The sequence below is a fragment of the Borostomias antarcticus genome, assembly GCF_949987555.1.
Source record: "Borostomias antarcticus genome assembly, chromosome: 2".
Classification (NCBI taxonomy): Eukaryota; Metazoa; Chordata; class Actinopteri; order Stomiiformes; family Stomiidae; genus Borostomias; species Borostomias antarcticus.
Window position 1 is genome coordinate 8,975,113 of NC_140235.1, and position 12,500 is coordinate 8,987,612.

General features: G+C 47.8%; 1 protein-coding gene across 3 annotated transcripts in view; it reads right to left on the reverse strand.

Moving 5' to 3' along the window:
* map3k13 (mitogen-activated protein kinase kinase kinase 13) overlaps window positions 1-12,500 on the reverse strand; it is a 44,664-nt gene that overhangs the window by 22,462 nt on the left and 9,702 nt on the right. The window contains exon 1 of one of the 3 annotated variants that reach the window (XM_084457297.1): window positions 5,904-5,946. The exons of the other annotated variants lie outside the window; for them this stretch is intronic. The gene's annotated coding sequence lies outside the window, so the exon portion shown is untranslated. Of the gene's footprint in view, window positions 1-5,903; window positions 5,947-12,500 lie in introns of those variants that run through there. 3 annotated transcript variants of the gene reach the window in all.

Below are 12,500 nucleotides of genomic sequence, written 5' to 3' on the forward strand. Positions count from 1 at the left end.
ATGCTGTGCGCACCTCAATAAATCCCGTCCGTTGACATTGACAGTACTTAAATCTAGTGCTAGATGTCTTCTTTGCTAGCTAGATTCCCTCTGTCATCGGCTGGCTAAAGCTATAACTTACAGTGGTTCATTCATTAGACTAGTAGTAACGTACTGCAGCTAGCGAGCGGTACCTAAAGTTAGCTACCGTTAGCTTGCTAGCTCGGTGCAGTGACGTTACGTTACTAGTGAATGAATGAATGACCCACTGTAGTCTAAGTTACACTACAACGTTTTTGTAGCCTTTAGCAAGCGGATGACAGAGGGAATCTAGCTTGCAACGAAGACATCTAGATTAGTGTCACAAATTAACAATACCAATTCAGTTCTTTTAAGAATTTATAGTTGTCTTTCCATCAAATAGTAAAAAAGTAGGGTATTGATAGTGGGATCGATAAAGATTCGATTCGTTAAGCAGTCTCAATAATGGTAACAGTATCGATAAAAATTACCAAGACCCATCCCTAAACGTGATAAAACCGTGAACCGTGATAATTTTGGTCACTATAACCGTGAAATAAAAATTTCAAACCGTCTCATCCCTAGCTACTACTGTCTTGTTTAAGCAAGTTGCGCATGCGCAATTCGACAATGTTGCGTCCCGTAGTTTTTTAGAAATGTAACTTTTAAAACTATTTTTTGTCCCATTGAAACTGCTTGAAACTGCTTTTGGAATGTTCAGAAACTTAATGTTTTTAGAGTGGTGGCAGCAGTTGCTTTGAAAATATTCACACATTTGGTAAACTGCTGGCACTCCTACAGTTTTGACAGCTCACACACATATTATATATCAAAATGTTCACACAACTGTGCTGATTCGTACAATGTAAGTATCTAAGCTGTGTGACTTACCGTTTTTGAGGAATGACGATTTGTTCGGCAACTGCGCTCCCCATTGAAACATATCGTGCCGCACTAACCTTTGAGCTGCTAATTTTACATTTTTACCCTTTTTCTAACTTGTCGCCATGCCTACAGTGTTTAAGATATATGGACATATTATACATAGAAATGTTCTGCAAGTTCTCAGGATTCCTATAGTGTCAATATATAAGCTGTAACATTTATAGTTTTCGCGATAGAGCTGTCTGAAGCGGACCATGTCTAGGATCAGAGTGTCAGTTGGGATTAGAGTGGTGGACATCTTGAAAAATCTTTCAAAAACATGTTAAACTCTCGATTTCAAAGACAAGAAACTCACCGAGGTGTTAGTTGGCGTTCTGACATATAATTAGCCATAAAGTAAGATTCTAGTTGATCTGGAAAGGCTTTTTTAAATATTTAGCATAGAACTATTTAGTCGCAGCACATATGTGTGTAAACCTCCGCAAACTAGGTAGCCTAGCAACATAAACAATAACAATAGCTACCGTAAGTAGTTCCGCTTCCTGAATCCCCTCTGCGGATTGATCTACACATCTACAACGGTCGCGTCAATACAAGTCAATGGATTTCATAAAATGCTCAATAAAACCCTACAGGATTCATACTTTGCAGCGAATTTGATGTCAGAACACCAACGGACACCATTACCCCCTCGGTGAGCTTCTTGTCTTTGAAATCGAGAGTTTAACATGTTTTTGAAAGATTTTTCAAGGTGCCCATCCACATCCATTGTATGACCAAAACGGTGGTAGAGCAATTATCAGACTTTTTCAAAAGTGCTAGTTTTGTCAACGTTTTGATCTGAACCATTGTATATGATCATAAGTAACCTTAAAACAGGGCTAAACTACTCCTTCAATGGTACACACTACACCACACACACACACACACACACACACACACACACACACACACACACACACACACACACACACACACACACACACAGACTCCTTCCAGCCACATATCCCAGTGTCAGTGAAGCAGCAGCCAGCCTCACCAGAGATATCAGCCTCCAAAACACTATATAATCTCACCAGAGATATCAACCTCCAAAACACTATATAATCTCACCAGAGATTGCAGCCTGCAAAACACTATATAATCTCACCAGAGATATCAGCCTCCAAAACACTATATAATCTGAACTGTCACACACTCTCTCCCCACTAATAACAGGCTCTTCAGCCGGCCGGACTCTTTCTTCACATTCAGGCTAAATGACAAAACACTAAGGGGCGAATTCACTAAAGGATTGCGCAGCTTTTCCTGACGCAAAGCCTGTGCAAATAAATCAAAAATAATCTTTGCTATTCACAAAGCCCTCGCAAAGGGTGAAATACGGTGTTAACTGCGTTGCCTTCCTCATAGCGTTTCTCTGCGCCGGTGTTATTAGCGGATATTTAAATTAGGTAGCCTAATATGGGCGGAGAATGTTCCCCTTTCTATGCAAATGAACATTATTGCAAAATCCGCCCAATTCACAAAGATCAGCGCCAATTGCTTCACGCAGTTAAAGTGAAATTAATTGCGTTTTCAGAGACGTGGTGGTATTTAAGCGCAAGGGGTGTGTCATGGCCAGCCTTTCCGCTGATCATGGCAGCAGTGATTGTTGCGAGGCGAATTCGGCATCGCAATGCCAGGCATGTTGTTCGTGAGAGAATATTTAGAAGAAGGTCACTTTTTGATTTAACACTAGAACCACCGCGGTAGCTGTTTGGACGCCAGAGCGCGCAGCTCTTCAGCCAACTGGAGGATGAAGTCCGTCTGGGGAGGCTCTGTAGACTATGCGTCTCTCACCAGTCCTCAGCGAGTCCAAGCTCCCCCAATGAATAATACTTATTTATAATAGCCTACATAGCGCGAAACTGTGCGTATAATAGTCTATACGCGAAACTGCGCATTCCCTATAGCTGTTCATTGAACGGCTGGGGGGCGATATAGGTATAAATAAATAAAAACATAGCCTACACAATATTTTTTTTATTTGAATGGTCTTGAAAATATTTTGCTTTTGAATCATAGGTGACGGCAGGTATCATCTTCAGCCATGGATGATGACTCCCGTGCGTAATCCTTCCAACGTTGGAGAGGCGGCATACACCGGGCTCACATCAGGACGCGCGGTGTGATTGAGTGCACATTTGGAATCCTGAAAAGCCGTTTAGATGCCTAGATCCTAGATCGTACCGGTGGGGTTATACACTCCCCCAAAAGTATGCCAGATCATCGTGCTGCAACTTGCATAACATAAAATGACAATTTTTCCTTTGTTCGTCTTTTCAAATCATTCCACCTCCGTTTGCAGTCTTCCGCGTTTACACACACAAATGGCACTGACTGATTGGGAAATTAAACCCCAAATAAGATTTTTTGCTGCAGTCGTGATATTTTTTGCGGAAAGCTGTGAGACATGTTTTTGAACCTCGTCCGTGAGGCCTTCAAGTTCGCTGTCTGAAAATCGTATCTTTCTTTTTCTGTCTGCCATCGTCCAATGATATGCATACGAGTTGTATGCGCTGTATGCGCAGTATTTATAGTAATTTCCTATATCAGCAGCAAATTGCACCCAGCCGCAAATACCGAATGGGCGTGTTTGTGCTGGGATATTATTAGCGCAATGTCTTTAGTGAATAGGTTTTTAAAACGGAGTACATAGCTGGAGCAACTGACGCGCAATGTAATGGTGCAATTAACGGCCGCAATTCCGCTTTAGTGAATTCGCCCCTAAGAGCGCTAACCAGCTCCCTCCAGATAAGAGATGAATACAAACGGACAGAGGGGGAGAGAAGGGGAAGGGAGAGAGGACAGGACAGAGGGGGAGAGAAGGGGAAGGGAGAGAGGACAGGACAGAGGGGGAGAGAAGGGGAAGGGAGAGAGGACAGGACAGAGGGGCAGAGAAGGGGCAGGGAGAGAGGACAGGACAGAGGGGGAGAGAAGGGGCAGGGAAAGAGGACAGGACAGAGGGGGAGAGAAGGGGCAGGGAGAGAGGACAGGACAGAGGGGGAGAGAAGGGGCAAGGAGAGAGGACAGGACAGAGGGGGCAAGGAGAGAGGCCAAGACAGAGGGGGAGAGATGGAGGAAATACAGAGAGAGAGAGAGGATGGGAGACAGAAAAAAACATACAGAAAGAGTGTAAGCAACACAGAGAGAGAGAGGGCGCGCAGAGACAGAGACTCGAAGAAACAGAAAGAAAGGGGGGGGGACTAGTGCTGCTGGCAGACTGGTATCTCTCATCCCGGGGGGGGACTAGTGCTGCTGGCTGACTGACTGGTATCTCTCATCCCAGGGGGGGACTAGTGCTGCTGGCAGACTGGTATCTCTCATCCCAGCTCTAATGGGAGAAGCTCCAGAGCGACAACAAAGAACACAATAGGAGCAGAACTCCATGTGACCTGAGCCTGTCTGTGTGTGTGTGAGAGAGAGAGAGAAAGAGAGAGAGGGAGGGTGAGAGAGCAACAGAGACACTGACAGAGAAAGAGAGCGCAAGACAGAGAGAAAAAGAGAGAGACAGAGAGAGGGAGAAGACGTAGAGAAGACCTAAAGAAATCAAGATAGTGGGAGAGAGAGAGAGCAGCGAGGGAGAGAGAGAGAAGAGAGGGAGAGAGGGAGAAGAGAGGGAGAGAGGGAGAAGAGAGGGAGAGAGGGAGAAGAGAGGGAGAAGAGAGGGAGAGAGGGAGAAGAGAGGGAGAGAGGAAGAGAAGGAGAGAGGGAGAGAGGGGGGTCCAAAAGTCAGGAGGAGGGGCTGCAAACCAGGGCAGCTGCTCGCTCAACAGTCCCCCTTGTGCTCTTCACCAGAGAGGGACGCAGACAAAACCCTCTCACAGCAGCCAGACCAGCATGCATATTGAGAGGGGCCGGTCGTGACAGACACCGCTTTAATGACGCAGGAAGAGTGGGAAGGTTCAAGGGGGGGAGGGGGGGGGGGGGGCGGCGAAAAGCGCACAACGTGTGCTTCCCTACTCCTGGACAACGACTTCAGGAAGTGCTCCAAAAAGCCGGGGGAAATCAATAAAGCACATTAGCGCTTCTTCTGAACGTGGCCCGACCGACCACAGAACGCAGCTCCATTAGGACCCACTCTCAGCTCATATTTACATGCCTCTGTGCTGAGCCGTGGGAGCGGGGGCACCCTTCACCTGATCACAAACACACACACCTCCTGGATGTTATGATGGTGGAGTTTTAAACAGCAGCTCGTTGGGGATGGAGGGATAGCTACTCCTCCCCCCTCCCCCCTCCCCCTCCAGCCAGGCTGCCGGCTACTCATCCTGCACCGTTACGTAAACATACTTAGTACCAGAGGACACACACACACACGCTGGACCGAGACGCTCTACTGCTGCCCTGCTGGAGGCATAGAACAGAGAGAGGGAGAGACAGAGAGAGAGTGGGAGAGAGAGATAGATAGAGAGAGAGAGAGAGAGAGAGAGAGAGGGGGAAAGCACAGTATGCGTGTTTGTGTGCGGAGGTATATATGTCCCAGAAATGACTCATCTACCCTCCCTGACAACTAGCATTACTCTACTCTGTGTGTGTGTGTGTGTGTGTGTGTGTTCCAGATGTCTTTGGGTTCTCCAGTACATCCTGGTCCCTCAACCTTCATCAGAGGGCACTGAGAACTACCGCATCAAACACCAGCATCATTGGCTGGCTGAGCCCAGAATAGCTCTGCACGCACACAAACACACACACACACACACACACTGAGTACACACTCACCCACGCATACGCACGCACACTGAGCACGCACACACGCTCCCGAGACACATACGTAGGCTGCTCCTGGAGAAACACTGATGACTGACACACACACACACACACACAAAGAGACAAGTTCTGTAAGAAAACACATGCACACTCAATACACAAACAAACACAATCACACACACACAAACACACACATACACATGCACACACACACACACACACACGCATAGGTCCAAGGCAGCAGTGCTGCACCACACTGTATTACTCACAGCTGTGGAGCTCAGACGCATGGTCCTTCCTCCGCTCTGAGCAGGAGAGAGAAAACACACAACCCAGAGGAAACGCTCTTCCAGGCACGGAGAGAGAGAGGGAGAGAGGGAGAGAGAGAGAGAGGGAGAGAGAGAGAGAGAGAGAGAGAGAGAGGGAGAGAGAGAGGGAGAGAGAGGGAGAGAGAGGGAGGGAGGGAGAGGGAGGGAGGGAGAGAGAGAGAGGGAGAGAGAGAGGGAGAGAGAGAGAGAGAGGGAGAGAGAGGGAGAGAGAGGCATTCCTCCTGCGCTGAGTGCTGCAGCGTCTGAGGGGAGGGAGCAGGGGGGGAGGGGCGGGGGGGCTGCTGCCTACGTCACATTTTTCATGAATGGAGGCCGGCTGACGCAGGGAGGAGGACGTGGGGAAGAGGGGTCCTCACAGACAGGGGAGAGGAGGAGGGAGAGAGAGGAGGAGGGAGGAGGGTCCTCACAGACAGGGGAGAGGAGGAGGGAGAGAGAGGAGGAGGGAGGGGGGTCCTCACAGACAGGGGAGAGGAGGAGGGAGAGAGAGGAGGAGGGAGGGGGGTCCTCACAGACAGGGGAGAGGAGGAGGGAGAGAGAGGAGGAGGGAGACATGGGTCCGGCAGGGCTGGTGTCTGACTGCTCGCTGCCGGAGCGCAGAGCAGAACACATTGTTCTTCTGCTCACTGTTCTATTTATAGCTCTTTAGAGCTCCTGTCTTGTAGCCGCACTGGCACGGCTGAGTCTCGGCCAAACAATTACTCCTTTATCGAGGTAATCACTTTGTGCGTCAGCAACGCTAAAGCAGTTTTACTAGGATCACAAGAAACGAGAGGTTGACCTTGGACCATACCTGGCATTACACCAACGCTACAAAACTCCAAACACAGAGCCCATGTTGGACTTGGGCTTCCAACCCAGGTCACCAAAGAGGCCACCGAACCACGTCTCGTTACATTTCAAACCCGTTGACCTGCTTCTCCTCACACACACACACACACAGACACACACACACACACACACACCAGTAGCGGTTCTAGAAAGCAACTGGGGCGGTAAGGCCTTTTTCTTTTTGCCACCCCTGGTTCCAGCGCCACTGACACACACACACACACAAACATACACAAACACACGCACGCACACACACCCGCACCAGTCACCCAGGGCAAGAAGGAGTGTGCGGTAGTTTTAGGGAGTACAAAGCCGACCAGAGCCCCGAGGAGCACCGTGAGGTCCCTCTCCCAGAGCAGCGAGGAGCACCGTGAGGTCCCTCTCCCAGAGCAGCGAGGAGCACCGTGAGGTCCCTCTCCCAGAGCAGCGAGGAGCACCGTGAGGTCCCTCTCCCAGAGCAGCGAGGAGCACCGTGAGGTCCCTCTCCCAGAGCAGCGAGGAGCACCGTGAGGTCCCTCTCCCAGAGCAGCGAGGAGCACCGTGAGGTCCCTCTCCCAGAGACAGTCTTTCAGCTGGGCTCCCAGGCCGACGGTGCTGCAGCTGAGGCCTGTGAGAGATGAGCATCGCTGAACGGGGAGGAGGGAGAGGGAGGGAAGACGTAGAGAGAGGGAAGGAGCTTGAACAGAAGGAAGTGAGTGAAAGGGATTAGAGGTGTGGAGGGGGCCGCTAGAGACATGGGAGGCGGGGACGCTGGGTGGGGGGGTCTGGAGAGCAGATGCTGAAGGCCTCTTATTTCCCAACCCGAACCTCTCGGGGTGTTGGGGGGACCCGGGAGTGAGTGTGTGTGTGTGAAGTGTGTGTGTGTGTGTGTGTGTTCGTTGGGGGATCAAATATGTCCCCTCCAGACACACTCCAGAGGTCTGATTAAAGCTCCTCTCCCAACTCAGCCTATAAGTGGCGTGAAATGTCATTCAAATGAGTCACAGCACAGATGGCCAAGGATACTCCCCATTAGCAGATAAAGGTGGGGGAAAAGCAATGGCTGCACATTAAAAACACTGTAGTAGTCAGTCTCCTACCTCAGCTCAGATACATGGAGCTATTTCTGACCTGGCAGATAACCAACCTGGGTACATTTTTGAAAATGATCAAGTTTACTAAGAAGTAAACATGATCCCACTAAACAATGAGCAATAATTACACACTGGATCACATGCTTGCACACACGCACACACCTGCCCGCGCACACACAATTACAAAGGGGACTTCTCCGAAATGAGAGTCCTGGTTGAACATTGACAGGAGAGGCTGAGCGCCAGCACTCAGCAGGGAGTCGAAGTCTCAGACCTGTTTGCTGAGTGAGGTTGTCTGGCTCCACGTCGGGACTCAAACTCCAAAGGTCAGGAGATCTCAGGCTTGTGTGTTCAAACAGGAGAGGAACGGGCTAGGGGATATGCAGAATTAAACCAGGAAAGTCCCTGAATGCCCTGAGCCTGTCGTCTTCTGCCAGTCAAAGGCTCCAGCTGAAAGCTGCATTTTTGAATAGAGAAAGTTAAGCTCCACCCCAGACTAGCTACCACAACAAAGGAGCAGACTTGCTCCCCGGCTTCTCCTCCTGCTGTACACATCGACTAGTAGAGAGGCACAGAGGGGACCTGGATGCAGAAGTGGCGTGAGGCCGAAAAACCGTTCACCCGAGGGTGGAGTACACACAGGGGAACTCGGAGAGCAAGAGTCCCACTGATCAACACATGAGACTGATGTGTAACACACACACACACACACACACACACACACACACACACACACACACACACACACACACACACACACACACACACACACACACACACACACCTTAGTTCTCCAGTCCAAACCTTCTGAACCTGGTACTATTGGTCATGGCAAGTTAGGTAGGTAGGTAGGTCAACTTGGCCAGTGAACTGAGATCAACCATCTAATTTGCATTCAGAGGTGACCATTTAAAAAGGCCTCTGGGTTCCTCTTCTTTCTGCTGTTTTTGCCTGACTTTTTTGCGACTGCCAGGGCAGAGGGTATACTGTATTTTTACCTGGGTGTGTTATTTAGTTTGTTCGTTATGAAGCAAGATTACACAAAAACTACCTGATCAATTTTCACAAAACTCGGTGGAGGGGTGTAGCATGGGGCAACTTAGAACCCATACAATTTTGGAGCGGATCAGAATCACTGGGTGGATAAACGGATTAAAGGAAAACAACATCTCCCTTCAGTTCATCCTCACTGTACTTCTTGTGCCAGGTTCCCCATACTGCCCGGTGGCCGCTGCTTTAGTGATCTGTAGTCCTGGGTTTGCGTCCTGATTAAGATGTTTTTCTTTAGAGAAAGTTGGCTCTTCATTACAATGAGGACTCAAATCAGCTTTAGATATCAACTTAGATATCAACTTTATTTATTTGTCTCCTCAGGACGTCACACCCACGCAACAAAATGACAACAGATTGTATTTATACTTCTAGCCTCGCAAGATTTTATGATCCACTATAATAATAATAATAATCTTTATTTATAGAGTACATTTCAGACACAATGTGCCTCTCAATGTGCTTTACACAACATAATAAATACAAAAGGCAAATACAATAGACGACAGAAAAAACACACAAACGTAAAATTCAGACATGAGAAAACAATGTAAAATAGGAATGACATTATGCTAACAAAATTACAAACCTGCATTGTTATTGTTCAATGGGAAATGCCCTTTTGAACAGGTAAGTCTTCAGATTTTTTTTTAATGTATCCACGGTGCCAGAGTTTTTTAAGTCTAGCGGAAGCTCGTTCCATAGTCTGAGGGCATATGAGGAGAGGGCAGCTTCACCATATGTTTTAGTTCTGGTGCGAGGAATGGTCAGTTGCAGTGAATCTGAGGACCTAAGGGCTCGGGCAGGAACATAACATACTAAAATATCACTCAATGTAAAAAGGAGCGAGACCATGTAAAGCTTTAAAAACCAGCAACAACACTTTAAACTGGTGAATGTTTTGTTTTGATTCTCTGGGAGGACAACATTTCCAGTAAGGTGGACCCTTCATACTATTGGAGATGTAGGCAGTGGCTCTGACTGATAGCGTGGTTTTTCAGTGCTGTTCTAGCAACGATTTTCAATGGAGACGAGAAACTCTCGAGGCGGAGATCTCCAGAGTCTGGCATCGTGAGACGACTGACTGACTGACAGACAGATGGACGGTTGCAGGCTGACAGACAGTCAGATAGACAGACGGACAGTTGCAGGCTGACAGACAGACAGAGGTTTTCTTGCTGCGTCCTGAGCTCAGCCGGTATGAGCAGGGCTGTAAGCCACACTGGGCCAGGCTGTTACACACACTCATGACTATTTCACCAGGAGAGGAACAGCCGTGCTGACAGCTCCGGTGTCCCAGCATGAATAAGAGAGAGAAACCAACATCATCCCCATCGCCCACACACACTCCCAGAGCCTAGCCTTCCAGGTCTGTCATCACTTACAGTACAGTACCATACACACACGCCACGCACGCACACACGCACGCAACGCGCACACACACACACACACACACACACACACACACACACACACACACACACACACGTGCAGTAAAATGAAACAACAGAGACTTTCCAGGAAGCCTATAAGGAGAGCTTAGAGAGGGGTGATATCTCTCGTACCTACCCTGGGATCTGAGCTTGGCTGCTGCTGACGATCTAGCGATCAACTAACATCCACAGCACCCCGATATGTACTGTAACACTCGACTGCTCACAGGATGAAGCCTGCGCTAATGCTGTGTTCACACCGTCATGTTCACACCGGGCGCAAATTTTTCCGGCGGCGCGGTGAGTTTACATAGAAAGTCAATACAATTCACGCAAACTGGGCGGCGCGAATCGCCGAACCCGGCGGCGCCGTGCCCGGTGTGAACACAGCATAAGGCAGTCCCTCCAGAAAAACGCGGGCAAAAATCCTTGATTATGCAATGGAATATGCGGGGTTTTTATGTGATTTTATGCGTTGAAAATGCGGGGATTTTCTGAAGTTGCGGGAACTTGTGAATATTGCGAGAATATGCGAAAAATGCAAGAACCTGTCCTGTATTTTCGTGCACACCCCCACTTTAATGCATATACTACACTATGTCTTCACATGCTTGGAATGATACGAGAAATAACAAAACCATAGCCTATGCGAGAGCGCCTAGACCAGGTCCGGCGTCATGATTGAAGGCAGCCTTAAAAGGCATAAACAACCCCAGATGTCTGGTCTCTGTGGTCGTCCAGGTCATTTGCTATTTCCAAGTTTATCAGACCAAACATTTTGCCCATGTCTATGATCTGGTGTTTATTGATTTGATCTTAATATAATCAATGCAGCTGTGCTTTAGCCTACTCTTACTGGCTATTTATTTCCTTCATTCATGATGAGAATAGCAGAGGACTTTGAACTTGATGCATTAAACATAAATTGGTGCAATTCACTAGAATGCAGGAAATGAGATGTCTGACACTCATAATCTCATGGGGGAGGACCACCCTGGTGGCAAGGCATTGGCGATTTTATAGGGAGGGCAGGGGGGGCAAGTGCCCCCCCTGATTGGACAGCCCAACTCTGCTCAGATTCTTAAAAATAAAAAAATAAAAACCTTTTTTTTTTTTTTTTTTTACTAATTAACACAATTATTAAATACATGATTGTGGTTTGTACCAGTTTGTGTTAGATCAGCATTCATTTTAAAAGTGTATTTATTACTTAAACTAGGCTAACTTTAAAAATATATATATATTCATAATCCACTAATGGCACAACTCGTCCGTCGAAAAAAATGAGATCTGACTGTACTGCTCAGTGCTCAACAAGCTACAATTAGCCAACCTGCTCATAATGGCAAAAAGAGCTGTAAAACAATATAACACTTCTTCATAAAATAAAATCTGGCAATGCTAATGAAGAAGCTACCACTCGAAATGACACCGCAGCAGGTGCAATCGAATGCAGAAGTGCTCCAGAGGCTTGAAGCTAGCACTAGCACTAGCAACATCACCATCGGCGAGGAAGCTAGCACCAGCAGGCAGTTGCAGTTTGATGTTGTGATGTTGGGTATGGCCTAGTGCTCGGTCATAAAGTCATATTGACATGCTCGTGGTGTCTAGATGAAGTTTGATGCGTTGTACATATTGAATTGTCATACAGATTTCTTATTAGCATACTGTTCACAACTGGGATTCTTCGTAAATAGATGGGACGAGACGGCAGAACTGTTTTGTTTTTTTTTCCTCACGTCAAAATGTTGCCCCCCCTACTCTCAGAGGGTAAAATCGCCTATGTGGCAAGGTGTCCCTTATTTTTCCCCATTGAAGGTGGCAACCCTACAAACGAGGTGAAAAACATTAAAACTTGAAGCAGAAAAATGCGGGATGTATGAAATCAAGCGAGCCCCGCATATTCCACGTTGCAGGGCCGGCCCGAGGCATAGGCGAAATAGGCGGTCGCCTAGGGCGCCAAATGGCCAAGGGGCGCCTGGCCAAGGAGCACCAAAAAAAAAAAAAAAAAAATTTATTTTTTATTTTTATTAAAATAATTTAATTCCGTAATCCCTACTGTCTCTATTACGCTTCGCAATGCGATGCGGCGCCTCCCCCGTTAACAAATCGCGCAGCAGCACCCCCCCCCCGTCAACAAATCTCGCCTAGAG